The sequence below is a fragment of the Diospyros lotus genome, chromosome 6, assembly GCF_014633365.1.
Source record: "Diospyros lotus cultivar Yz01 chromosome 6, ASM1463336v1, whole genome shotgun sequence".
Taxonomy (NCBI): Eukaryota; Viridiplantae; Streptophyta; class Magnoliopsida; order Ericales; family Ebenaceae; genus Diospyros; species Diospyros lotus.
In genome coordinates this window covers 29,109,755-29,121,527 of record NC_068343.1, presented here as the reverse complement: position 1 = coordinate 29,121,527, position 11,773 = coordinate 29,109,755, and the positions used below count along the sequence as shown (strand labels likewise).

At 39.6% G+C, this 11,773-nt stretch overlaps 1 non-coding gene across 1 annotated transcript; it reads right to left on the bottom strand.

The window, feature by feature from the left end:
* Positions 1–949: 949 nt before the first annotated feature.
* On the bottom strand, positions 950–1,054 carry LOC127805404 (small nucleolar RNA R71). The gene has a single exon (XR_008024135.1). It is a non-coding gene; the product is annotated as a small nucleolar RNA R71 (small nucleolar RNA).
* Positions 1,055–11,773: the final 10,719 nt, after the last annotated feature.

Genomic DNA, 11,773 nt, shown 5'->3' with positions numbered 1-11,773 from the left:
TGCTCCGATTAAGCTGATTTTTGGTGTCCAAATAAATGGGGGTGTGGGGATCAATAGTCACAGCTTTGCTGTGAAAAGAGCCTTTTTTGGCCAAATTCCAACGTTTAGACCACTTTTTGGGCCATTTTGTGTTTCTCAGTGGCTAATTTGGTGTGGTTTTTAGTGTTTTTAGGTCCCTCAGTGTTTTTGTGTTGAAATTTTGTGAAAAATTGCATAAAATAATCATCTAAGGGCTTATTGTTTGACCTGTTTTTGTGTTTTTGTTTGTGTGTTTTTGTTTTTGCTTGTGTGTTTTTGTTTGTGTTTCTGTGTTCTTGGTATGCATAGGCCATTTTGTGTGTTGTTTTTGTGCTGATCTCTAGTGCATGACCAGGTCATCTAAGAAAACATTACTTGACTTGGATCTTGAATTAGAGAACACTCTTAGAAGGCAAGCTAGAGAGCTTAAGTCTCGGGATAGGATTGACCCTAATAGTGCTTCTAATACTTCATCCGAACCTATTCCAGAATTCATCAATATGGAAGATAATGGTAATGGAAATAATGGAAATCATGGTAATGGAAATAATGGAAATAATGGTCATTTGGATGGTAGAACCATTAGAGAGCTGGCTGCACCTGATGTGCATTACTAGCCCCTATGTATTCAATACCCACAGTTGGATGCTAAGTTTGAACTAAAATCTGGACTAATCCACTTGTTGCCCAAGTTTCATTGTCTTGCAGGAGAGGATCCACACAAGCATCTGAAAGAATTTCATGTTGTTTGCTCAACCATGCGGCCACAAGGAGTAGATGAAGAGCAGATCAAGCTGAGAGCCTTCCCATTCTCACTTGATGGATCAGCCAAAGATTGGCTCTACTACCTGCCACCAGCTGCCATTACCAGCTGGGATGGATTGAAAAGGATCTTCCTAGAAAAATTCTTTCCAGCCTCCAGAACAGCATCAATAAGGAAGGAAATTTGTGGTATAAGGCAGATGAGTGGTGAAACTCTACATGAGTATTGGGAGAGGTTCAAGAAGTTGTGTTCCAGCTGTCCTCACCATCAGATAAGTGACCAACTCCTAATTCAGTATCTCTATGAAGGTCTAATCCCCATGGACAGGTACTTGGTAGATGCTGCAAGTGGAGGAGCTTTGGCAGAGAAGACCCCAGCAGCTGCACAAGAGCTGATATCAAAGATGGCACAAAATGCCCAGCAATTTGGCACCAGAATTAACACTCCTACAAAAGCCATCAATGAAGTCAATGTGGCTGCCACTATGGACCAGCAAAGGATGGAAAACAAGCTTGAGGAATTGGCTTCCATGGTCAGGCAGTTGGCATTAGAGAGAAAGCAACCCCAGCTTTGTGGCATTTGCTCCTTGCCATCCCATACAACAGATCAATGCCCACAGTTGCAAGAAAATAATGAATCTGTTGCTGGCATCTTCCCTGGTAGACCTTTCCAGCAGCACAATCCACCTTTCCAGCAGCATCCACAACACAAGTATGATCCATACTCAGCCACCTACAATCCAGGTTGGAGAGACCATCCAAACCTCAGATATGGAAACCCTTCCAGTCAACATGTGCACCAGCAGCAGCCATACCACCAGAATCAGCCATTTCAGCAGAGGTTCCATCCTTCAATTTCAAGCAACCATGCTCCACCACCAAGGCAGAATCAAGCCATGCAACAAGCACCACCATTACCCAAGTCAGAACCTACCTTAGATGATCTTGTTAAGCAACTAGCAGCCAACACACTCCAATTCCAACAGAAAACAAAAACCACAATTCAAAATTTGGAGACCCAAATAGGCCAGCTAGCCACAAACATCAATGAGTTAAGGAGTCAAGGTTCAGGGCAGCTTCCTTCACAACCAGTTGCCAATCCAAGGGGTAATGTTAGTGCCATCATGCTTCGAAGTGGGAAAGAAGTGATCATCCCAACCCCTCCACCATCATCAAACATGGAGCAACATGTAGAGAAGCAGAATGTAGAGGGTAGCAAAGAGCAGCAACCCTCCTCAGTCCAAGAAGCCAAGCAACCAAACTCCAGCTATCAAGAACAAGGAGAGTCTTCCAACATCCAGCCCCTACCATTCCCACATCGAGCAACACAAAACAAGAAAAGAGCAGAGGCCGAAGTGGATAAAGAGATTCTGGAAACATTCCAGAAAGTTGAAGTCAACATTCCCCTCCTTGAAGCCATTAGACAGATCCCCAAGTATGCAAAATTTCTCAAGGATTTGTGTACTCACAAGAGGAAGCTTATGGGGAATGAGAAGATCAACCTTGGGAGAAATGTCTCTGCCCTTATCCAACCTGCCATGCCAGCAAAGTGTAAAGATCCAGGGATGTTTTCCATTCCTTGTACTATAGGAGACATGCAATTTAGCAATGCTTTACTAGATTTAGGTGCATCCATTAATGTCATGCCTAACTCTATTTATGCTTCATTGCAGTGTGGTCCTTTGAAGCCAACAGGAGTGGTTGTCCAACTAGCCAATAGAAGTACTGCACACCCCACTGGAGTCCTAGAAGATGTGCTAATTAAGGTTAAGGATTTAATCTTTCCAGCAGATTTTTATGTTTTGAATATGGAAGATAACAGCACACTTGAGCATGCACCCTTGATCCTAGGGAGACCATTCTTAAAAACTGCTAGAACTATTATCAATGTGCATGAGGGTACACTTTCCATGGAATTTGCTGGTAACACAATTAACTTCAAGATACTTGATGCCATGAAATTCCCTGCCGAGGATCATTCCACTTTTCAAGTAAATAGAGTTGACCTGTTAGTGAATGAAGCATGTTCTGAGTCTTCTGATTTAATTGATAAATTCCCCACTGTGCATGAGTTCCCAGATACGATTATTTGCACTAATTGTAGTGATGGAGAGAGTCAATGTGCTGCATGCTTAGAGATTGCTGAATTTTTGCATAGACATGAGTTTGATTTTGATGCTAACATTTCCCAAGTGGAAGATAGTGCTGCTAACCTTGTTGAGCAGGTTGATAGTGCCTTGGAGTTAGAGTTCCAGTCAAATAGGTCAGCACCCTCTTTGCAGCAGCCACTCACCATTCAGTGCAAGCCTTTGCCTCAGCACCTCAAGTATGCATTCTTGGAGAAAGATGAGAAGCTGCCAGTCATCATTGCAAACAACTTGCAGCCTGACCAAGAGAGAAAGTTGCTGGATGTGCTGAAAAATAATAAGAAAGCAATTGGGTGGACTTTAGCGGACATAACTGGAATCAGCCCATCTGTTTGCATGCATCGTATCTTATTGGAGGAAGGAGCAAAACCAGCAAGGCAGCCTCAAAGAAGACTTAACCCAACCATCCTTGATGTGGTAAAACAGGAGGTAAGTAAATTACTTGCAGCCGGTATTATTTACCCTATTTCTGACAGCAAGTGGGTGAGTCCCGTGCAGGTTGTTCCAAAAAAGACGGGCATCACGGTGGTCCCAAATGAGCACAATGAGCTCATCCCCATGAGAGTGCAGAACAGTTGGAGAGTCTGCATTGATTATAGAAAGCTGAACCAAGCAACCAGAAAAGATCATTTCCCCCTTCCATTCATTGATCAGATGTTGGAGAGGTTGGCTGGTAAGTCACACTATTGTTTCCTTGACGGTTTTTCTGGATACTTTCAGATTTGCATAGCCCCAGAGGATCAAGAGAATACCACCTTCACCTGCCCCTTTGGCACATTCGCTTATAGAAGAATGCCTTTCGGTCTATGTAATGCTCCAGGTACCTTTCAGCGATGCATGGTAAGTATATTTTCAGATTTTATAGAGCATTGCATGGAAGTGTTCATGGATGATTTTTCAGTTTATGGCACTTCTTTTGATGATTGCTTGGTTAGCTTGGGTAGAGTCCTAGAGAGATGCATTGAAAAGAACCTTGTTTTAAATTTCGAAAAATGTCATTTCATGGTAGAACAAGGAATTGTTTTAGGGCATGTTCTGTCTAAGAAGGGTATAGAAGTGGATCGGTCTAAGGTTGATGTTATTGCTTCATTGCCTTACCCCACCTCTGTGAAGGAGGTACGTTCTTTCCTTGGCCATGCAGGATTTTACAGGAGGTTCATCAAGGATTTCAGCAAGATTGCACTTCCACTTTCCCACCTTCTCCAGAAAGAAGTGACCTTCCACTTTGATGAGCAGTGCAAGCGAGCATTCGAGGAACTGAAGAGTCGATTGATTTCTCCACCCATCATACAGCCACCCGACTGGGAGTTACCCTTCGAGCTGATGTGCGACGCCTCCAACTTTGCAGTGGGCGCCGTCCTTTCACAACGTGTGGAGAAGAAGTCACATGTCATTGCCTATGCCTCGCGCACCTTGGATGCTGCTCAAGCAAACTACACCACGACTGAGAAGGAGCTTTTAGCTATTGTGTTTGCTTTAGATAAATTTCGCTCCTATCTTCTGGGTTCTAATGTGTCGTGTTTTCTGACCATGCAGCCCTAAAATACCTATTGAAGAAGCCCGATGCTAAGCCCAGGTTGATACGATGGATGCTCCTACTTCAGGAGTTCAATGTGGAGATAAAAGATAAGAGTGGGGCCGAGAACCTTGTAGCTGATCATTTGAGCAGGGTCCCTTCTTCTTCAGATTCCACAGTCATGGACTCCCAGCCTATCAGGGATGATTTCCCAGATGAGTTATTATACCACATTCATGGTGTTGAGCCCTGGTATGCTGATTTGGTAAATTATTTAGTTGCTTCTGAATTACCTGCATATTTTAAGAAGGAACAGCTAAATAAATTTAAGAGTCAGGCTCGGTATTATGTGTGGGATGATCCCTATCTGTGGCGCATGTGTAGTGACCAGGTCATTAGGAGATGTGTTCCTAACCATGAGTTTGCATCTGTCTTAAATTTTTGTCACACACTTGCATGTGGTGGTCACTTTGGTCCCCAACGTACAGCTAGGAAAGTCCTAGATTCTGGATTATATTGGCCTTCACTCTTTAAGGATTCATATGAGTTCTGTAAGAATTGCACACGTTGTCAACACACAGGCACTATATCACGTAGGAATGAAATGCCTCAACAACCCTTATTGTTTTGTGAAATCTTTGATGTTTGGGGCATTGACTTCATGGGTCCATTTCCTGTGTCATTTGGTTATTTGTACATTCTGTTAGCTGTGGATTATGTTTCTAAGTGGGTGGAAGCTAAAGCCACCAGGACTGATGATGCTTCTGTGGTTGCAGATTTTGTTCGTTCTCACATCTTTTGCAGGTTTGGCACGCCCAGGGCCATCATCAGCGACCAAGGATCCCACTTTTGCAACAGAAAGATGGACACCCTACTTCGTAAGTATGGGGTAATACACAAAGTGGCGACTCCTTATCATCCACAGACTAATGGGCAAGCTGAAGTCTCAAATAGGGAAATCAAGCAGATTTTGGAGAAGACTGTCCAGCCCAATAGGAAAGACTGGAGCACGAGATTAGAAGATGCACTTTGGGCCTACCGCACGGCCTACAAAACCCCCATCGGCATGTCCCCTTATAGGTTGGTTTTTGGAAAAGCGTGTCACTTGCCGGTGGAAGTGGAGCATAAGGCATATTGGGCGGTGAAGCAATGCAATATGGACATCAATCAATCGGGGTCCCAAAGAAAGCTCCAACTTCAAGAGCTTGAGGAGATTAGGATGGACGCATATGAGAACTCACGCATCTACAAGGAGAAGACCAAGGCTGTGCATGACAAGCTTATTGTGAAGAAGACATTCGAAGTTGGCCAGAAAGTTCTGCTATACAATTCCCGTCTCAAGTTGATGCCCGGTAAGTTACGTTCTCGTTGGACTGGTCCTTTCATAGTTATTCATGTTTTTCCCTTTGGTGCAGTTGCAATCAAGGACGAGTCCAATGCAAAGCAATTCACAGTGAACGGGCAGCGACTTAAGCCATTCTACGAGAGCTTTCAGGAGCATATTGTGGAGGAGCTGCATCTCCTCAATGCCACCTACATTTGATACATCAGGCTGTTTCTCTCTCCCTAGTATTTTACATTTACTTGTCTTATTCTTGATTGGAATTGCATGTTTACATTGAGGGCAATGTAAAGTCTAAGTGTGGGGGGAGGCAGCATTCTTATTTTGGCAACATTTTCTTTATCTTTTCATATTTCTTTTTCCTTGGGTTTAGTTGAGTTTGTTTTGCGTGGAAATGCAAGTTAAGCAATTAAGTCTAAAAGAACCCATCACGATTAGAACTTCGATCTTATCTTCCTTAATTTCGAGTGACTTGGCAATGAGTTTGATTTGATAGATTGATTGGGTAGTCTACAGCCGTGAGGATTTTGAGCCTATTGTCTTTCTTGTGTGTGTGTGCATTCACCTATCATGATCTCCACTCTAGAACTTGTTTTGATTCTTGGTTGAGGCTATATTTGTTCATGCATGACTCAAACATGATTAAGGCATTCTTTCTTGTCCCCATTTAGCCATTTTGTTATACGAAAAAAAAAAAAACAAAAAAAAAAAAATTCAATCAATCCCTTTCGCTTGCCACTTAGAGCCATCATTTTTACCCTTCATTCTCATACACCCTTTTTGGACCTTCCAACCTTAGGAAGAGGAATAGTAAGTGCATTCTAGTGAGAGAGATTGAATTCATCGAGCAAGTCATAAGGCCAAAGGCCATTTGCATCCATGAAAAAGAAAAAGAAAAGCAAGAAAAGGATAGAAGGGTGAGAAGGAGCGGTGAGAAGGAGCGTAAAACGCACTCACCTCTTTCGAAAAAAAAAAAAAATATTGAAAAAAATTGAAAATTGATGAGAAAAAGAAGAAAGCAAAGTTGAGACAGAGCGTAAAAACGCACTCAACCGAATAAAGATGCAATGTTCTTCATAACGCTTGGAAATTCTATCTCTTGATCTTAGAGTTGCATGAAATGTTTTCTCGACCTAAGGCATGTTTTCCTTCATTGTTGTCTTTCCATTTCTTTCTTCCCCACATTACAACCCTGAATAAGTCCTTTTGATTTGTGGCATGCATTTGACATGGATAGTGGAGATTGAGAAGATAAACAAGCTTATGGTAGTGGAATTGTGATTGGGTGAATTTGAGCGAAACAGTCACCACCACCACCTCTTGAGAGATTTTTGAGCATACACTTGTCCTGTGAGAGGCTTCTACTTTTGATTTGTCTTATTGGATGAATTGCCATGTCACTTGTTTTCTTGGAAGTAGAGGAAAGATGATCTTTGAATGATGAATTCTTGAAGACTTACCTACCTTGCATCTAATTTATGTTTTTCCACATTTCTATTCTTGAGTCATAGAGTCTAGTGTTTTGCCCAGGAGTGCAAAAGTCTAAGTATGGGGGAATTGATAGCATGCATATTTATACCATATTTTGGCATTTCACCTCATTCTTATTAGGCCATTTGAAGCAATTTTTGCTGATATTTCATTGTTTCTATTTTATTATGCTTCAAATTGTCCTTGCACTATTTTCTATCTTACCTCTACTCTATGGATCCAGGCTTTAGGGAATATTGGATGGGCTAGAGAAGTGGCTCAACTAAAGGAGCTTGGGCCTACTTTTAAGGAGCAGACTTGGGCTACTCATTGTGCTGTTTTGGGCTCACTTGTTTTCTGTTGGGCTAGGCCCAACCCTAGCCTCCCTAGCCTTTCCTTTCTTAGCCATGTATTTAAGGCCTCTTAGCATTAATTTCCAGAATATCATGAGATAGAAAGAGAGGAGAAAATAGAGAGGATTCTCCCCGTTTTTGTTGTTGTAGCATTTTTCTGTTTTCTACATCTTTTGTTCCATTTTGTTTTCCTTGCTATAATGATAGGCTAGAGCATTTGTAACCGGTTGTGTGTCTTGAATCCATGTGGAATTTGAGTCCCGGATGAGCTACAAGAATCTGGTTTGTTGTTTGTTTCTTATTCATTTCTATTTGGTTTAGTTTGGGCAGATTTATGAATGCATGGAGTTCATGGCAGGTTTGTGTGAATTTGCATGGTTTCATTTTCTGTTAAATGCTTAAGAGAGCAGAATGTTATAGCCGGTTGGTATAACATCTAGGAAATGAATATTATGTGCTTGAACGGTTGTTCTTGCATAGGTTCGGATAGGTTAAATAGAGAGTGAATGGCTGCATTTTGTTTATAAGAGATTTCTGTATTCATTTTGTTGTTCCAATCAGTCTAATCCTTGGACGGTTGTTGGGGAGGCTTTGAGTTTGTTATCCGGACATCAAAACATCTAGCAAGCTAAGGTATATAGGTTGGACGAGGAAGATTTCACATAGGAGACAAATACACAGCCGGTTGCATATCTTTTACTGATTTTTCATCCATCTTTATCTTTCTGTTTTGCCAATTAGTTTTCTGTAAAAAAAAAACCCCCTTAAACAAACCGTTGGTTATGTTGGTTCTCCTTTGTTGGTAGAAGAAAGTGAGGCTCCTTGTGAGAGATGACCTAGGGTGCACTTTGCTGCAAACTAGAGAAGAGATGCAAACATAGATCTCTAATTCTGGAGTGGTTCGATAGCCGGTCATTTACCCCACAACCAATCCTCTCCTCCGATCACCTCTCGTCGCTGGCCATCATCTCGCATCTCTTTCTCTCTCCCGTATTATAGACACACACAAACACATACAACCATTCAACCAGCACACACATATACATACATATATATATATATATACAGAGCATGGCCGCGGCCATGCAACCAGCAACCCCCCCTACACACACACATACAAACCAGCAGGCGCGGGCGCACACACACACACATATATATATACACAGTATGGCCGCGGCCATGAAACCCAACACACACACACAAATATATATATATATATACACAAACACACACATATATATATATATATACACACACCTATATATATACACACACACTCACACACACGAAAGCATGGCCGCGGCCATGAAAACCTCCCCACCTCTCGCTGCGAGGGTTTCAGCGGTGCGGGGATTTCAACAATTCCCCGCATCTCGCAATGCAGGAGTTTCAGAAACTCCCACACCGCGAGATGCGAGGAATGCCCGCACCTCATGGTGTGGGAATTTCAGAAATCCCCGCACCGCAAGGTGCAGGGATTTCAGAAATCTTTGCACCTCGCAGTGCGAGGATTTCAGAAACCTCCGCACCGTAAGGTGTGGAGGTCTTCATGGCCGCGGCTGCCATGGCTACGGCCATGCTTTTGTGTGTGTGAGTGTGTGTATATATATATAGGTGTGTGTGAGTGTGTGTATATATATGTGTGTGTTTGTGTATATATATATATATATGTGTGTGTGTGTGTGTGTGTGTTGGGTTTCATGGTCGTGGGTATGCTATGTATATATATATATATATGTGTGTGTGTGCGCGCGCGCGCTTGCTGGTTTGTGTGTGTGTGTGTGTGCGGCTGCCGGTTGCATGGTCGCGGCCATGCTCTTTATATATATATATATATATTTATATGTATGTGTATGTGTGTATATAATACAGGAGAGAAAAAGAGATGTGAGACGATGGCAGAGGATGAGAGGTGATCGGATGAGAGGTTGGGTGTAGGGGTAAAATAGGTATTTTAAAATTTGTAGAAAATTTGATGGGATGCGGTCTGTGAAGAGTAATTTTTCAGGCTGCTAATAGAATTTTCCTATAACTAATAGAAAGATGTCACATCAGGTGGGACATCAAGATGGAATAAAAAACATTTTCCTTCAATTAAACAAGTTGATTAATTAATTTGAGGATTAAATTTCAGTAGCAGTTTTTCCGTGCTAATTTAAAATTGCACATATATATGCTCAAAAGATAATATATTGTTATCTTCCTAATTTGAAAGATTCTTAATTTGTCAATAATTATGTGTTAGAATTTATGATGGAAAGGAACGCCTACTTTCAGCCGTATCTGTATTGTATCCATGTCAGACATATATTTTCACATCATCGACACGGATACAATACGAACACAATTGAAAATAGGAATTTTTTATGAAATTAATGATACCACGTATTTGTTAAAATTTTAAAAATTTTAGAAATGAGTAGATGAGTAAAGGAAATATTTTAGAAATTAGAAACTGGGTAGAGATTTTATTTTAGGGAAGGCTAAATTTTAGTGTAGAGATTTAGTTTTAGATTTATTATTTTAGCAAAGGCATTCCCTTACTTTACAGTTTAGTATAGAAACATTAGTTTCTTATTTCTTTAGTTACATGTACCTTATTTCTATTTATTTGTCATATAACATAAATGTTCAATAAACATTATACTTAACTGCCCTTGTTCCTATGTCTTCTCATGATCATTGTACGTAAATTTCTTTCTTACTACTTCCTCCATGGTTTTTCAGGGAAGACTACCCATTATGCAATAAAAATGTACTGTGAAATGGTTGCTGGTTTGAGTTGCAGGAAAGTACGTAAAATTCCTTATGAATATGAAGATTCCTTATGTCGAAGACAAATAAAGGTGGAAATTTAAGACCTTTCTATTGTTTTTTATCCTTCTAAGTTCTTTTGAGAAGGGCAGCTATTTACCCTAATAATAAGACGTATGGATTAAATTTTTTCATGAACAATCACATAAGCAAATATCAATTGGGAGTTTTACTTACCTCGTTTTAATGAGGGAGGAATTCATAATTAGTCAACGACAAATGTCTAAAATCGTTTTTATTTCTTTCACAAAAAAAAAAAATTAACTATTCAAATAAATTAATTACACTCTATAACTATTTTTATGTAAGATACCAAAAATACCCTTGAGATTGTAAAATAGAAAGCTCACATTGCCTTTAGCCTTATTTACCAAAATACCATTGTCTCTTTCATATAACATTTTCTCTCTCTCCTCTTCCAAATTCATGTTACTTTCTTTCTCTCCATTCTCAAACTATTCAAAATTAATCATTCTTCATACATTTAATCTTTTTATTTGTTAGGTCATTCAACTTTCTTCATCAATCGCAGTGACCTCATTGAAATCTCATTCAACAAGTTTTTCTTCTCTCTAACAAACAATTTCACTCAATCTCAAGCTATCGATTTGATTTCTATTTATTTTAATTTTTAAAATAATTTTTTGTGTTCACATTGCTTATTAAGGCTATGTAAAATGATTGAGATTGTGAACCGAACATATTTTGGTAGATATGAATCCAAATCTGTACTAATTTGAGTGAATTGATTTTTTTTAAAAAATAAAAACTTAGGTGTACTTTTTTGTTACAAATATATAATGTTTTTGAGTTTTTATTCGATAATAAATTAATTATATATATAAACAAAATAATATCATAATATCGATATAAATTTTTATCATTTTGCACAATGTAAAAGACCCAAGTATGTGACATTTCAAACTTTTTGGTATCTTTTTATAAGTTCTCAAGTTTAAAGGAATAAACTCTCTCTCTCTCTTTTTTTTTTTTTGGATTCATTTACTTACACACTATTTTTTTTTAGTACAGAAAAATAGTAGTAAGAATATATTACTTCAATATTAATGAGTAGAATATTAGTGGCATGTCTGAGAATCCATAAAAGAATAGATAAAGGCCACCCAAAAGGTTATCTCCCAAAGTACTATTGGCTATTACAAGATGCTACTCAACTAGTCCCTAAATGCCTAAAAAATTTCTCGAATAGAGATACTCACCAAACAAAATTATTGATTGAAGTGAGTTTGAACCTCGTTATCTACAAAAGTTTGAGAGAAATTTTATTCCTTTCCATTTCATGTGTGTCCATATATGCAATCTAACGATGCAAAAACGATCACAAATTTCT